Raw genomic sequence first — 18,384 nt, forward strand, 5'->3', positions numbered from 1 at the left:
CTCTGAAGGCAGCCTTCACACCTAGGAAATATTAATAACAATAATAGTCATGATCTATTGAGTTTTTCCTATATAGCAATTTAATCTACCCTTCTAGAGTCAATATCTCTACTTTTCAAATAAGGAAACTACAAATGAGAGAGGCTCAGAAGCTTGCTCTAATTTTATACAGCTAATCAGCAACACAGTTGAAATTTCATTCCATATTTATGAAATTCCAAAGACCCCATTCTTATCCTCTATGCTAAATGTGAACCTTGACCAAAGGAAAGAGATGCACTGCTATGGCTGATTGCAATCAGAGAAACCACCTGAGAAAACAGGCAAGCTACTGAAATATTTTCTAAAGTGAACAGCGCTGATTCTATGAGGAACAAATATGCCAAGCAAGCACAAATATGATCAAGCAATACCTCTAAGAAATATCCACATAAATGTATACCCATTTCATGAAAAATATCTGCATGGTGTTTACCACAAGAAACCACATAGACAAGCCTTACATATTCTGAAAGTGCAATCCTGATGGAGGGAAGATTTCCCCTGTTGAATATGCTTTTTTATACTAGCTTAAACATAGTTAAAAACATTTCTTTGTCTTATAACTGTTAATATGCTACTGTTCTTTCTGGATCTCCAAGAGGAAGCTAAAGTATATAGTTTTCCCAAATTTATTTACATGTGAAAATTAATTTCCCCTTTCATTCTATCTCAAGAAACTAGGGTCCCCAAGAAACACCATATGGGAGAATTGTCCTTTGAGATCATTAACATCCTATTCTTGATTCGTCAACAGCTACTCCTGGGTAATAATACTTTACAGATCATTAAAACACTGGTGCTTCGAAACATACATAGGCAGAATCCTTCCTAGGAGCAAAAAGTAAACACTTGGAGAGACTGAACTGGGGACCATGATCACAACTTTAAGCTGCTTCTCTGCATTTGCCAGAGAGCAACTTACCATAGAAAATAAAGTATTCAACTATCAACCTGATTTCCATAACCATGAATTTCCTTCAATATATTTGTGGATTCTGATAAATAAGACACTAATTCTAGGGATATAAAGCATTAGTTCTGGGGCTTCTATAGTAATATTAATGACTTACTGTCACCCATAGATTTCAAAAGTCCAAAGTAAACTGTACTTACTAGTTAAGAGTCATGTGGGGAGATGTTTGAAACCTGAGGGATTTCTTTCCTCCCTCCCTCCCTCCCTCCCTCCCTTCCTTCCTTACTTCCTTCCAGGCTGCACAGCTTGTGGGATCTTAGTTCCCCAACCAGGAATCAAGCCTGGGCCCCTGACAGTGGAAGCGTGGAGTCCTAACTACTGGACCGCCATTGGGAGCTTGGGATTGACATGTACACAGTGCTATATTTAAAATAGATAACCAACAAGGACCTACTGTATTGCACAGGGAACTCTGCTCAATATTCTGTAACAACCTAAATGGGAAAAGAATTTGAAAAAGAATAGTTACATGTACATGTATAACTGAATCACTTTGCTGTACACCTGAAACTAACACAACATTGTTAATCAACTATAGTCCAAAATAAAATAAAAACTTTTTAAAAAGAAGAAGAAAAAAAAAGTACATAGAACTAACATATTTTAAAAGCATCAATTAAAAAAAAAAAAACCTGAGGGAGACTGAAGACTCAACTATATGAGAGAACCTTTTCTTTTTCGTTGAAATTTTCAAATCAGCCTCACTCACATCCTGAATTCTATTTAAAGTCCAGTATTTTTATCTCTTACTTAGTTTTAAATCACGTATTCCATAATATTATGCAGAATGACCCTTAAATGAATAAGCTAAATAATAACTATGAGCTTTTCATAATCATCATTTTTAATAATGGAAAATGTTTTCACTTTTTTCTATGAGTTTTTCAAGATTTATTTAATTGGCTGATTTTTCTTTATAATTTAATGAAACAGAGCTTTTTAAAAATTTCTCCTGAATGATAAAAATCAGAGAAGTTTCTAGACATATGATGAATTGCTCTTATAATACATAAACAGAGTAAATCTCATTATTTAGAACAGACCATTTTTCCAATCTGAATGATCATAGAGGGATAAATTATTTTTTTCCAGTTTGCTTTTAATTATTTCATAATAAGACATCCCCAAAATTAAGTCTCTCAGTAGGTGGCATACATAATATCTGAAAAAAAATTAAAAGCTAAATTAATTAAAATGTTTATTATTTTAATTTTTGTTAATTTTAATATGTCATAAAGATTAATCAAAATAAACTATTCCCCAAAGGAGATTACGGAGGAGTTTAGATAATACAGAAATAGCAATCATACAAAGTAAAAAGTGATGCCATAAGAGAAGTGCAGATAAAATCAAATGAAGAGAAGAGAGTGTTTCAAGTTGTGGGAACCAGGGAAGTTTCTTTGAAAGAGCTGACATTTAACTAGTTTTTGGAGAGACTCAACATAATAGAAAACCAGGCAAAAACAGTTTTTCTGGAAACTATTCCAGAAATACAAATGGTGATAAACATATGAAATAATCCAAATACTAATAATGCAAATAATCAGGTAAATGAATTAAAACAAAGTACCACTTTTTTCCTCCATCAGATTGACAAAAATAAAAATATTAACAAGGTATATGAGAATGTAGGGAAATGGGCAGGTTCAAACTATGCTGGTATAAGTGCACAACTGGGAGTTGCTTTAGAGTTCAATTCTGACATATTCTACAGTCCATAAGTAATTAATATAAAGCTGTGCCTTTCCACTTTTGGAAATACATTGTTGATAACTGTGCAAGAATAGCAGCTGCAGTATTGTGTTGTAATTAGAAAAACTCTAAATATTCATCAGTATTAAGAATGGCTAAACAAAAACAGTTTATTCATTATGCTGACTATAATGCTGCCATTATAGCATAATGGTTAATGACATGACCTCTGAAAGCAGAACTATATGGATTTGAATCATTTGTTCCCTGTATTTACCTTGAGATCAATACAGGGACCTTAGTTTTTGGGGTTTTTTTCCCCTCTTCTGTAAAATGGAGATAACAGCATTACATATTTCATTAGTTTGGTGAGATAATATGTCACACTTAATACCCAGTGCACAGACAGCACCCAAATAAATTGTCTAATATTATTCATTTTATTATTTTTAATTTTAAAATTATTCATGATAAAACTTCTCAGGTATATCATCAAATAGAAAAAAAAAAAGACATTTCACACTGACCCATTTTGAAGCACCTGAGTTAAGTAAAGCATACTCACAAAAGTAAACTGTGTCTATTTTCAATAGATAAATGTACATGCATTTATAAATGCATTGAATATATTTGAGGAAAACACACACCAAAATAGAAACCAAGGTTATCTCTGAAGAATGGACTAGGTTTGGATAATATCCAAATGGGGCTTTAAGTGTTTCTGAAATGTTTTAATTTTCTATAAGGAGCATGCATTACTTATGCAATTAGAAGAATTTACATATTAAATATTAAGTGGCTGATTGAAACCTGCTAAAATGGATGGAGACGGGCTGCACATGAGTAGTAATGTACTCAGGTAATAAATCATGGTCTCCTGCAGATGTCTAGGGTAGTAACATTTTGGGTGGCATAGCTCCTTTGGTTGAGATGATAATTATTGTTAATTATTATGAGGTTATTTCTCAACACAGAAAAGATATTAGTGTTTCAAAGTTCTCATTGTACGTTATCTGCAAAACTCTGCCACCTCTCTCCATTCCAGTTCAGTATCCTGGTTACAAGAAAGCATTCTTCCTCTCTTTATTTACTCTTCACTGATCTAACACCAGTAATACCAGTCCATAGAAACAACAGTCAAATATAACAAAAAGCACATTAAAGAGTCCAACATCACCGTGTAATAGACATAAAAACACCTTATTAACATTTTTATAACACTCTCAACTGAAATAAACAAACCACTCTCAATTTTAACATCTGGTTCCCAACAACTCTTATTTGGGTGATAACTTTTTAAAAAAACAAATGCTGGGCATTTTTCATATTCTTCTCATCAAGTAACAGCTGTTCCTTTAGAACAAAGTGTATGCATGTTGGAAGTGTTACTGATGCTCACTTCTGTTTTGTTCTGTGTGAAAAAGCTTTACATTGGGCGCTATTCAGAAAGACAAATGACTTCAGATGTTTTGAATGGATACCATGGCACTAGTTTGAATGCAGTTTCTTGTGATTTTAGAATATTTTCAGCCACAATTTTTATATTCAAATTTTACATTCAAATTATAGATGGAAGACTACACCCTTCTTCAGGACAAAAGCGTTTCTGTTTTCATGTGCTCTTGAGCATCTTTAGGTCATCCATTACATCAGTCATTTATCCTCATAAAGTGTTTGGCCATGAACAATAACTTACTACATCAAAACACAGCAAATATTCATGAAAGAAATAGATATGATTCTTCTGTTCTTGAGTGCATTTCCACCAGATACCCTTAGGATAATTCCCATTTCAACGTAAGCTATTAAAATTGTTGCTGAGGGCTTCCCTGGTGGCGCAGTGGTTGAGTCCGCCTGCCGATGCAGGGGACATGGGTTCGTGCCCCGGTCCGGGAAGATCCCACATGCCGCGGACCGGCTGGGCCCCGTGAGCCATGGCCGCTGAGCCTGCGCGTCCGGAGCCTGTGCCCCGCAACGGGAGAGGCCACAGCAGTGAGAGGTCCACGTACCGCAAAAAAAAAAAAAAAATTGTTGCTGAATTAAAAACACCTTGTCGTGCTGGAACATGTGGAGACAAATACCCACAGACGTTGGCCTGAAGGTTCAAGCATATTTAAAGGCAGCTTAATTATAAGACACTATGAAGTTCTCCCAATTAATCTGGAGCTAAATATTCTACATCTGCTAAGTATTTTTAAAAAGTTAAAGAAATCTTTATTTTCACATAATTATGGATTTGGTCAGAGGTTAAAATTGATGTATGTTGTCATTTTGAAACTAAATTACACCAAGTTATTTGCTTTGATAGTGTTTACTATAACATTAAAAAACACATTTCTGCTAATATTCTCTATTTTGTCATCTATTTATTTCATGCTGCATTTGCATATACTCCTTAACTTCTTAGAAATAAATACTTAGAAACAGCTTCAAATTTCTTAGAAATAACACTGTCTTAATAATGAAATTCAAATGGTGACTTTTCCTCCCAAGACACACAATTTTCTCTCTTGGTTCTTTGCCTTTGTGAATGACACAAATTCTGTCTGGATCACTTTTCCATATTATCACTTTAAATTATTTGACCTTTTGATCAATTTTTTCTCTTTTTCTGCACAACGGATATTCTAAACATTCACCCACTTTTCAGATAACCCAGTCCACACTTGATCCTCTTATCCTTAGCAGAAGGATTTTGTCTTCTATTTTCCAGCATAATGTTAATTTCCTCATTTTATAATTGCAGACTTGAATTTGTATCAGTTCTTAGCTTTTTCCTTTGCATCTCATAGGAAGAGATGACACAGGAAAATCTTTTCTCCCATGCTTTCATCAGATACTCCTCTGCCCAGGCAGATAGATGGAAGTTCTAGAGAAGTGTGTGAACACTTCACTTACATGGAGCGACCTTCTCAGACATAAAATATCCTCATTTTTTACCTAGAGAGTTACATAGCATATGTGACATTTTCCAGGGAGCCATGTCCCATAAACACATGGATCCCTGCTTTGTTAACCAAAGCAATCCTAAACAACCAGGCACATTCTGCTAAAATTATTGCATAGGTAATCACTCTCCTGCTAGCAAAAAATATATATATATATCAGATTGATTTCAGGATCTCTGTTAGTACGTTTACACATTCATACTGGGTCACGTGCTTTCTTTGTGTGCTGAGAAGGCCTCTCCTCAATAACAGGAGAGAATCACAGACTAGCTGTTAGAATTTTTATTTCCTCATCCATCTTCTGACGTTGGTAAACATCTCGGTGGCAAATATTTGTGGTATATTTTCACTATTTATCTTACAAAATTTTCTGCAATATTTCACTTAGGCAGACTAACACTCTGACTTTTATTAAAATTAATTTTTATTGGAGTATAGTTGATTTACAATGTTGTGTTAGTTTCTGCTGTACAGCAAAGTGAATCGGTTATACATATACATACATCCAATCTTTTTTAGATTGCCTTCCCATTTAGGTCACCACAGAGTACTGAGTAGAGTTCCCTGTGCTATACAGTAGGTCCTTATCAGCTATCTATTTTATATATAGTAGTGTGTATATATCAATCCCAATCTCCCAATTTATCCCTCCCCTGCTTCCCCCCAGTGACCATAAGTCTGTTTTCTACATCTGTGATGCTATTTCTGTTTTGTAAATAAGTTCATTTGTACCATTTTTTTTTAATTCCACATACAGGTGATATTGTATGATATTTGTCTTTCTCTTTCTGACTTACTTCACTCAGTATGACAATCTCTGGGTGCATCCATGTTCCTGCAAATGGCGTTATTTCATTATTTTATACAGCTGAGTAATATTCCATTGGATATATGTACCACATCTTCTTTATCCATTCATCTGTCGATGGATGTTTAGGTTGCTTCCATGTCCTGGCTATTGTAAATAGTGCTGCAATGAACACTGCAGTGCATGTATCTTTTCAAATTATGGTTTTCTCCTGACATATGCCCAGGAGTGGGATTGCTGGATCATATAGTAGCTCTATGTTTAGTTTTTTAAGGAACCTCCATACTGTTCTCCATAGTGGCTGTACCAGTTTACATTCCCACCAACAGTGCAGGAGGGTTCCCTTTTCTCCACACCCTCCCCAGCATATATTGTTTGTAGACTTTTTGATGATGGCCATTCTGACCCGTGTGAGGTGATACCTCACTGTAGTTTTGATTTGCATTTCTCTAATAATTATGATGTCAAGCATCTTTTTATATGCTTTTTGGCCATCTGCATGTCTTCTTTGGAGAAATGTCTACTTAGATCTTCTGCCCATTTTTTGACTGGATTGTTTGATTTTTTGATATTGAGCTTCATGAGCTGTTTGTATATTTTTAACACTCTGACTTTGATTTGAACCATTCAATAGAGAGTAGGAAATCCTTCTGTAAAATATATTATCTGTTAACATCTTCCTTTATAGGTCTTGTGATGTTCATTTAGCAACTCAGTTACTTTTTTCCTCCATCAACTTTAATTATTTGCATCATTCTCTATATGTACGTGGGCTTATTTAATTGAATATTTAATTTTTCTCAACTTTTTTCTGAAAAAATAGTTTCTATTGATTCCATTTTAATCGGGGGGTCTTCATATCAGCTTCCACAACATTTTCTCATTCAGAGATCATCTTCTACATAAATGTATTATGCATTTAATTCTGTAAGTGAAATTATGAGCTCTTACTTAGCTGCAACAAAAATATTATGGTAATGTTTGACATACCTTACATAAGTGAAAATGATATTTTTTCCAGGCAAAAATGTTTTTCTTATACATCATATATTTCCAGTTACTGGAGTGGTAATTACAAGTTCATATTCAAAAAACAAAAAAGGTCCTTGTTCAGTAAACTGTATTTCATATGATTCTTGGACATAACCATATCCTAGATATATTCCAGGTCTTTACAGACACTGATTGTCATTAATCTTTCTGTAATAGAGCCCATCTACTCCCCATCCACAGTCCATGGATATCAGAGAATAATACTTTATCCATCCAATTTCAACCAATTCATAACATGGAAGACAAACTTTTTTTTTATTTGTATGATATCCATATTCTCTGTTAGAGAATAATGCTGAAGGTCACACTGTTTAGTGATTTCTAGCCACAACTTACACTATGTATAGTTTTTCTGTAATTTTACTTCTTTAGCTTGGCTCTGTAGAAATTCCTGCCACTGAAATTTAAAGACATAATATTCTGTACTGATTAAAATATCCAATAGTCTTTCTGAGGTAAAGGTTCAAGCTTATTTCTAGCATTGTTAATGAGTATGGAAGAGTCATTATTCATTTGGTGCATTCAATTAGAGCTTTGTCTTCTACCCAGGTTGATTTCCAGCAGCACCTAGTTGTCTAAAAGCAAGCTCTGTCTATTGTCCCTATTTGAACTGCTAAGTCTTTTGTAGGCTCCAAAACTGTGATAGAGTGAATTTCTGTTGTTTCAAGCTACACAGTTTATGGAAATTTGTTATAGCAGCCCTAGGAGAGTAATACAGTGCCGAATTCACATTCCAGAATTATTTCCAGTAAACAGGGGTAAACAAGATTCTAACATGAGGAATAGCCCTGTCAGTCTCTGAGTTTATTGCTTAATGGCAGGTTCTGTGAGGGAGAAATTACTTCTCACAGTTGAAGGAATGTTCCTGGTTTCCTCATAATAATTCCCAGGAATTTTACACATTGGGCTGGACTTTAGCTGGATTTATTAGCCAGCTTCTATCTGTAATATAGGTGACTAAGGTCCTTAACACCTCTCCCACTTCTTTCTCTGAGAAGAAAATCATCATGATAGCATCAGTGTAGTGTATGAACATTTTTAAATAGGTTTTTAGTCCCACCTTACTAGATTAAAGCAAATAATGCTGAATTAAAGCAAATCTGTGTTCAGACAGTAAATGTGCATTTGCTTCCATTCCACAAGATTCAAATTGTGCCTAGTTGGAATTCAAAATTGAGATAGGAAAGAAGACCTTAGGAAGATCTGTAATGATGTATAAGGTCAGCTTCAGGTTTATGCAACTCCTTGTGGAGTCATACAGGGCCTTGAGACTGGTTCAATACTTGGTTGTAGCTATCTTAAAATTCTTAACAATTTTTGAGCATGGGGCCTTGTATTTTCATTTTTCACTCAGCCCCATGAATTATATACCCAGTCCTGATGACATATCAATCCTTCTTTGCCTACTTCATTTTCTGTTCACTTTTCATCACATCAGGTGCAGATGAGAAACATTCAAATGAACCACCTCCATGGTCTCCTGTTAACATCCAGGAATAGTCTGCCTTATTTATTGACCAATCAGAAATATTAAGAGGGAGTATATGGAAGAAAAGCTTCCTTCTCAACCACTTTCTTAGAACAGTAGTAACTTATGGCCCCCTGGAAGTCTGCATCGCTCAGTGTTTGCTACTGAGGAGAGTTTGGGCAATTCCAAAGGATCCCACTTATCATAGCTAATTAAAACTTGATGAGAAATGGACTTAGTCACTATGCTCAGTGAAAAGGGCAAAGACAACAATGTTCAGTTCATATACAGTATCGGTGCTAATTTTGCATTCATGTAAAGGCAGCACAACCACATAATAGTCCCTGCAATCACGCATACCAATTTGTAACCCCACCCTCACCTAGGTTTCTGCCCTTGTGTTCTCTCCATACACTCCAACTTTTACCTTAGAACCTTGTAAGCACCATCCCTATCTTCCATAAGCGTTATTGTACATTCTGCTCTCCATTCTAACAATCTTAAGACAGTCTGTATACCATCCTAGGCAACTTTACCCAAATTATTGCATATGGTTTTAGATCCCAGACTGGGGATTGAGTGAACAGATCTCAGCCCTCCTTCAGTCTTTCTCAGATTCTATGGCTTTAACTAAGGGGATAAATCCTACCCCCTGTTCAAGTATATTTCAATGAATGGTCTTGGACTTTAGAACTCCCTTCCTCCAATTCAAAAGTTGATAATGCAGTTCAGTTTCTTATTGGGAATCCTACCAAGGTCCACTTTTTTAACCCTATTCACCTTTTCCTCAAAAGCACATTTGTTCAGGTGAGCTTTCTTTTACTTCCTTCTCTTATTTTTGATTTCTTCCCACTGTGCTTATAACAGGGAAGCTTTTCCTCCACATAGTCCCAGGTGTAGTAACGAAGTCTGTATCTCTGTCACTGCCTTTTGATTTTTTTTCCCAAGGATACATAAGGCTCCTAAGGCAGAGGAGTGTCACCTGGCCCCCATTCATTACATTGTCAATGTCAATAGTGTTAACTAAGATATCTCTGGATAATATAAAGTCTGTCTAAGGTTACCTGCACTTGTCCCATTCCTTTCATATGAAAATGAGTATACCGCTGTCGATTTGGGGCGGGGTTGCAGCAGTTCTCCCGTCATCATAGGCCTGCCAAACCCTGCCTGAACCGTAGCAGCAGATGGGCTGACATAATATCTGGAAGTGTCTTTTCAAAAGTTCGCAACCACTTAATGAGTAGTCACTAACCTGAGCAATCCCTTCCATTTGAAAATAACAGAATTGCAACACATCCTTCCATCATTAATTTGAAGAACCCATGCCAATAACAATACACCAATCTTCTGCTGGTAAATGTGCATTTCTTTAACAAAATACCCTTAATATTCAGTCATCACCTGATCTTGGCCTCCAGTTTCATGAACAGTTTTTCAAGTAATCAATGACTTGAATCATTTCCAAGGGGGTATGGGATTTCTCCAAGAAGCCACAGAGATACAAGAAGGCCTTCAAGTGAAGAAGTCTAATCTTACAGATTTTCCCACAATACTACTATTAAAGGTTGGACTTTTACAGATGTGCTAGCAAGAGCCAGTAATAGAATTTTCCAGCTTCCCTTTGTCCTTGTACTCGGTTCCTGTGCTTCCAGATCTCAGTCTATTTCCTTTACTTCCTTTTCGTGGTGAGACTTACCCCCTTCATATGCTTCAAAATGTTCACCATGTCACACTGCCAATGGGTAGCCAACAGTTTTGGAATCAAAGTCTCACTGTATTTTTCCATTATCTCCTTTTACATAGAAAAAGAAAATTCCTTAAGCATTACTATTTGGGGTTCTTAACAATCCTATCCACAAAACCAATCTGAACTCACACAAACTATTTGTTTGTCAAATCTGACTCACAAATCAGAGATCTTGTTCAGTATGAAGTTTTACTAATAATTTCAAGGATACCTTGGTGAAGTAGGGAAAGGTTTGGGGTGTAGTACAGAAGCCTGCGTCCTTTCTTGGTCATTGAATGGGCTCTGCCACACGGTTCCAGATTCAGTTTCTGAGTAAAATGTTCAGTGGCCTTACTTACACAGATGGACTTTTCTTAATCACACAACGTCTCCTCATACTCAGATAGTGGCATAGCTAACATGACATTTTCCTGGGAATCGTGACCTTAAATATATGGATTCCTGGTTTGTTTATCATAAGCAATTCTGGACAACTATGACAATCTGCTAACAACATTTTATAGATAAGGACTCTCGTGCTACCAAAAATTATTTATTTTCCAGAATCCCTGAGTTAGTATGTTTACAAAAAGATTAGACCAAAACACCTGCCTTCTTTGTTTCCCAGGATTTTCTCCCCACTCCTGCTGCCATCAGGGGAGACAATTGATCAAGAGATGCCATCCTTCCTCTTATGACTCTCGAACCTATACCTTCTGTACAGAAGTCTCTTACATGCTTCTTTTACAGAAGCAATGTTTTTAAAGTTAAATATTTTATTTCTACTTATTTTTCTTATACATTGAAAACTGCATCATTCTATATTGACTAGAAATCATATATTCCTTATTTAATATAATATGTAATGAAGCTAAAAACCCAATTGAGTCCACGCAATAAATGTCTCTCCAATCTCTGTCCTCATCTATATTACTATTGTCACTGCTACAGTTAAGCCTTCCGTAAATTCACACTTGGACTAATGTATTAAACACTGGCTTCCTTTTTAAACTTAACACCGTCAATCTTTTCTTCACCGTAGCGCAATTCTGATTATTCTAAGGAGATAATCTGATTGTTGAGCCCAGGTTCAACATCATTTACTCTGCCCACTTCATAAATACAAAATGAATTCACAGTCGTTACTTCTTCTCCAGGATGCATTAAATGATCACCGCTACAAAAGATTATTTGCTGTTTCTTAAATATGCTTCATTATTTCATACATTCAGTTCTTCAAATATTTTGTTCTACCTTTAGTCATCAAATAATTTTTATCTACCAACAATGACTCACTTGGCAAAACTAAGTTGTTTCATGAATGTCTCCACTAATTCCAGAATTGCTTTCATGCACCTGAATGCAGTTGGAGAAAAATGCACAACTGTATCATGCTGATTGTTAACCACTTTAAAACTATGACCTTGAAAATCAAGTGTGCCCTTAATGCTGCCAAATAAGCCCACTACTCTTCCATAAGCCATCACTTTCTTTCTCTCATATAAGATTAGTTTACAGATTCTTTTCTCATTTCAAATCTCTCACGTCTTCTTCCCCAATCTCACTGCCAGCTGATGATCTTGTTTCTTATGTCACTGAAAAAAATTAAAGCTATCTGGAGGAAAAGTGCACAGGATCACACTGCCACATATACTTAATATCAGTCAGTATCTTAGCTTCCATATTACTCATCTTGCATATTACCATAGAGCAGTGTTTCCCAACCTTGTTTCTATTGACGTATTGAGCCAGACAATGCTTCTTCGTTGAGCAGGGCCAGAGAGAGAGTGGGAGCTGTCCTGTGCATTGTAGGATGTGATTCACCATCCCTGACCTCTATTTCATGTCAAGTAGCTCCTTCTTCCCCATTCACCAGTTGTGACAACCAAAAATGTCTCCAAACATTGCCAATTTTTGCAAAACTTCCCCCTGTGGAGAACCATTGCCAGAAAGGAAATATTCATGCCAACCACTGAGGTTAATTAACCACTGAGGCCAGCCTCTTTGTTTATTCATTAACTCTCTCTGGCTGCACACAGACTCCTTTCAAGGAATGCTTCTCTCTCTCTTAATCAATGTTTTCCTCCTTACTGGGTCATTTCACAGTCATACACATATGCTATTATTTCTCCCAGCTTAGAAAACAAAAGCAAATAATCAACTAAAAACCTTTGCATATCAGGTTTTCCTTGCCAGACACCCCCAGGGAACTTAATCCCTTTTCCACCAATACTCAAAAGAATCATTTATACTCACTGTCTCCATGGCTGCTCATTTCATTCTCCTTTAAATCTCCTCCATACCAGTTTTTGCCCCCAGCACAATAATTAAACTTCTCTTCCGCTCTTAATGGCTCTTTTCCTCTTTTACTCACCTTACCTGATCTATTAGCAGCATCTGAAGTAGTTTATCACTACCTTCTCCTTCATTTAGCTTCTCTACTTTCCTATTATTTCTCTAGTCTTTTTTTTTTTTCTAATTCTCTCTCAGTCTCTTTCACTGGTTTCTCCTCCTTTCCTAGGCTTCTTCATGTGGGTATGCCCTAGGTCTCAGCACCTGATTTTTTCCCCCTCATCTTTCTTTGCACTTACTTCCTTGGTGGTCTCATGCCATCTCACGGCTTTATGTGCAATCTAAATGCTAATGAATCCCAAATTTGTATTTCCATGCCATATCTCTATCCAGAATTCGACACAGAACAAATTCAATTACATTTTTTTTACACTTCTACTTAAATGTTGTGACTATAATGGGTCTCTTTTTCCTGTAATTCATTCCTCACTCTCCCCTATGCAGTTCATAACACAGAGGACCTGACCTCTGTAGGCTGTGTATCTCAGCATTTCCTGTAAGCTGGCTTCCAGGTGGGATCAAACCATGGGAGACACATGTAGAAAGATGAAAAGAGAAGAAAGGAAGGATATAATTATTCTCTCAATCCCTCTCTGTCTTGGTGTCACCTCTCATAACAGCTGCATTTCTTCCATGGCTCCAGCTCCTTTTACACAGGCCCACTGTGGTTCCAGTTTCCATCAGCAACCCCTCTCCTCAACTCCAGTAATGCAGTCCCTTTTCTCCCTCCATCCAAGTGGTAGCAGCCTCCTGTTGCTGCTAATTCTGAGTTGCCTCACTACCTCCTGATTGGCTTTTTTAAAGCTATTTTGAACCAACTGCCTGCACTAATTCCCTTTGTTTTAAATTCGCAATGACTTCTGTTTCCTGGGTTGGGCTTTCACTGCTTCAGATATCTAATAGACATGTCAGAACCAACATTCCTCAAAATAAATTGCTGATCTTCATTTCCCTGACCCTGCCATATCTGTTCATGTTTCTCCATCAAAGGTAACAACTTGGTTTTACTCAAGATGGGCTATTACAACAAATAACTTCTTATTTTTACGTTTGCCGGGGGAAGTTTTAAGAGGAACACCTGAAAATGGTTTGCGTGATTTCATCCCCATCTTATGGCCCAGAACTTGCTCACCGACCCTGAACATAACTGCATATGTCACTGTCATTCCATGTTAATATTACCCAAGCCAGATACCTAAGACACAGTCCTGGACCTTTCACTCTCCTTAACTTAGTCACCAATTTTGATTCAGCCCACCTGAGTAAACTAGCTCTGACTTCCATCTAATTCTCACTTAGATCACTGCTAAAGACTTTTATTTTACTTCCTTACCTGCAGGGTCAAACTTCTCTGATCCATTCTTTAAATGTTGGTTAAGTTATTTCTTGAAAAGTGCAATCTCATCATTATCAGTCCCCTGCTTAAAAGTACCAACAGCTTCTATTAACCCAACCAGAAGCTCAGATTCCTTTAACTGTAACATTTTATATGAACTAGCCTCCTATCTAGTCTATGTCCTTATTCTCATCTTTCATTTATTACTGTAGCCCCTGCCTCACGCAACATATATTTACTTAGCTCAGCTTGTATTTACTTCCCTACTGGTAAAGTATACGTGTGTTTATGTTATCTCAAAGTTTCTCATATTTGGGGCTTCCCTGGTGGCACAGTGGTTGAGAATCCACCTGCCGATGCAGGGGACACGGGTTCGTGCCTCGGTCCTGGAAGATCCCACATGCCGCGGAGCAGCTGGGCCTGTGAGCCATGGCCACTGGGCCTGCACATCCGGAGCCTGTGCTCTACAACGGGAGAGGCCACAATAGTGAGAGGCCCGCGTACCGCAATAAAGTTTCTCATATTTTAAATTTAACTTTAATTGTCACACTTTATTTGCTTACATTACTTTTCATCTATATTCACTTCAAACACTGTGCTCTTTGAAGGCATACTTTGTTCAATGCTATATAAGTAAAGCTCAGGAAAAGATTAATATGTAAAAATAGCTTAAGTAAATAACTTTGCTTCCAATTAATTATGTATCTATCAATTCAAGGTGTTTATGTTTCTCTTTTTCTGTGGAATTTAAACATTTCCCATTTTTATTATATGATTATTACATAATATATTTTCCACCTCTAATATAGTGTTATTATTATACTATTAATATTATACTAGATATTATACTCATTTCCACAATCAATCATAGGGTCTATTTTATCCTTTCTATTGCACTTGATTATAGAGGAGATTGAAGAGTTAGGAACCATGTACTTGAAACCAATAATGAGAACACTGTGAAGGATATCAAAATCTGGAAATATCATGAGGTAACTTAGAGAAAGAGAAATGGGTACTGCTGTCATTTTTTTATTTAGTAGATTAGTTGAGAAGGTAAAATTATTCACTGAGCATGACTTTTGGTTCAAATATATTTTTTCCAAATCATGTTCTCAAATATATAATAAAAAAATATATAGTAAGTATGGCTCATTAAAAACAAACATTTGAACTGTGCTGCATTAAAGGAAATTAACATTCTCTTTTAAAAATGCATTACTAACTATCTGTATTTTCTGAAAATGCACCCTTAATTATGTAGGTATGAAATGGCATGCTGGGATATGATTTGAAAATAATTTAGCAAAAAACAGAAAGGGAATACATTAAGCAGGTATGGCAAAACCATGGTAACTGCCGCATTTGAGAGATGGTCATGTGGACTTTAATAAATTATTTAGTATGTGTATGAAAATACAATACTAAAACGGAAACAAAAAGGGAAATATATACAACTTTTACTTTTTTAGGAGTTAGTACAGGGTCGATATACATTGCTTATAGTACTATACTTGATCAGAACCAAAGACTGTGTGACATTTGATGAAATAAGATTAAGTGTCGGATCTCATGGGGAGTTACTTCAAGGCAACAAAGACCCATGTTACACGGATGTTATATTTAATGAGCAATTACACTGAGTGGTGTGTTTATTTATGTCTTTAATTATACAATATCTTTTCTTTGTTACCCTTAACGTAGCTATTAAGCTTATGCAAGTACACTTGCACCATATTGCAGGATCTATAAATTCAATTGTGTGTATGTATATATATATGAACCACATGATTTAAAAAAATAAAAGATCCAGACTTCCCTGGCGGCCCAGTGGTTAAGAATCCTCCTGCCAATGCAGGGGTCACAGGTTCAAGCCCTGGTCCAGGAAGATCCTACATGCCGCAGAGCAACTAAGCCCGTGTGCCACAACTACTGAGCCTGCACTCTAGAGCCCACAGGCCACAACTACTGAAGCCTGCGCACCTAGAGCCCGTGCTCTGCAACAAGAGAAGCCACCGCAATGAGAAGCCCGCGCACCGCAATGAAGAGTAGCTCCCACTCGCCGTAACTAGAGAAAGCCCGCGCGCAGCAACGAAGACCCAACACAGCTATAAATAAATAAATAAATTTAAAAAAATAAAAATAAAGGATCAATGCATACTGCTGACTTACACATTGATTACTCACCTGGAATTTTATTATGGTTTTACATCTCCATCATAACCAATTATTATTATACAAATAAAAGTAAAAAAATATATTATTAAGGTGAAATTTTAATGTGCTTGGTAATGAATAATAATAATAATCCAGGTAGTTCTAAACTTACAAAAATTAAATATACCTAGTGAACAAAAGATATTCAACTTAAATAAAATTATCTGTGCTTGCCTAATTTTATTTCTTATAGATTTAGGACTTCTAATTTTATTATTCATTTATTTATTTTCCTATGTGATATGATAAGTTGGCTTCAGGAGACCTTTGTTTACAATTAATTTATTCCATCACACCCTTTTGGGCCTAAAAAAGTATGGGTTTTGTGATTTCCTGGACTAAAAGTTATCTATTTACATAGTGAAAGGTCAGGCCATAAAAAACTTTGCCTGTACTAAATTATATTTTTGTTTTATGTTGCAATGTGTTGCAAGTTATCTCATTTAATTATATTTTATTTCTATTATTTAATATTTGATTAAAATACATAACTTATTAGACATATTAATAGAATGAATGCATGTGAGCACACAGTCTAATTTAAAAACCGGAACAGTATCAATAATTTTGCAGCTATTTTTCATTCATTATCTGCCACAGAGAGGCAGTTACACTTTTGCATTTTATGCTTAGAATTCCCTTGGTTTCTTAATAGATAACATGTTATTAGAAGTCTATTTTTGGATCCAGACAGCCTATATTTGGATCTTGTTTCCTTATTTTCCCAGTCTCTTTTGAGTCTATTCCTAATCTTTATCCCTGGTTCCTTTCTGGAAACTTAAGTAATTTTGGAAAGAGTAGGAAAAAGTGAAATGATGAAATATAGTGTTTTCAGTTTACAAATTTCTCCCACAAATCACTTCAGCAAAACAAGAAGTCTTTTGCTATAAAGGATATTTAACTGATAAATTCTAAGTGGAACCAACATTGTATATCATGTTATGCAAAGAAAGACTGTAGGTGATCTACCTCATTCTATCAATAATCTCAGGAAGAGATGATTAATCTTAGATCAATGGGTATGTGTAAAACACCATGGGCCATGGGAAGAAAAGAACTTGTACATGGCTGCTTACTCAATAGGCTATATTTAAAGAGCAGCACCTGGCCTGGTAATGGGCACTGATTAGCCACAAATGGAGTCTCAAACATGAAACTGAAAGACTGGTAAGATCTTACTGGTGTTTTCAGTTAATAAAAATGTAACTAACCAAAATCCATCAGAAAAATAAAAGCACAAGTGAAGAAGGCCCTGTGTTTTACTTATCCTTAAGCCATTTCAGAGACCATACCTGCAAAACTAGGAAGAAACTTCTACGTGTGAAAAGCCCCATGGGAATATTTTTAGCAAATGCTGTTAGTAATTATCTTGAAAGAACCCAGAGAATGCAGATCAGCCTTGTGGGTAAAATTTGACAGAGACGGAATTTGCTACAGTTGTCATCCTTTTCAAAGGTACCCAGTCAACAAACCAATTCCCATGAGACTGACTGATCTTACCATTTATCTAATTGTTGCTATTCATCCTAAAACAGGTCACCTTTCCCTCCCATCCCATCCATGCAATAGTCACTCAAAGGTTCTATCCACTTCAATACTTGCTGCCAGGTAGTTCTTTTCTCTCAAAAGCAGCCAGAGTGGTTTTTTCATTGCTAACTTAATCATGCCATTTTAGATTAACTGGAGGATAAATCCAGATGGTTCAACATTCATTGAACGTGAGCTCTGAACACAGAAAGAATAAAGAATATGTAGGGTTGCAAATGCTA

Source organism: Delphinus delphis, chromosome 5 (genome assembly GCF_949987515.2).
Source record: "Delphinus delphis chromosome 5, mDelDel1.2, whole genome shotgun sequence".
In the NCBI taxonomy this organism is placed as follows: domain Eukaryota; kingdom Metazoa; phylum Chordata; class Mammalia; order Artiodactyla; family Delphinidae; genus Delphinus; species Delphinus delphis.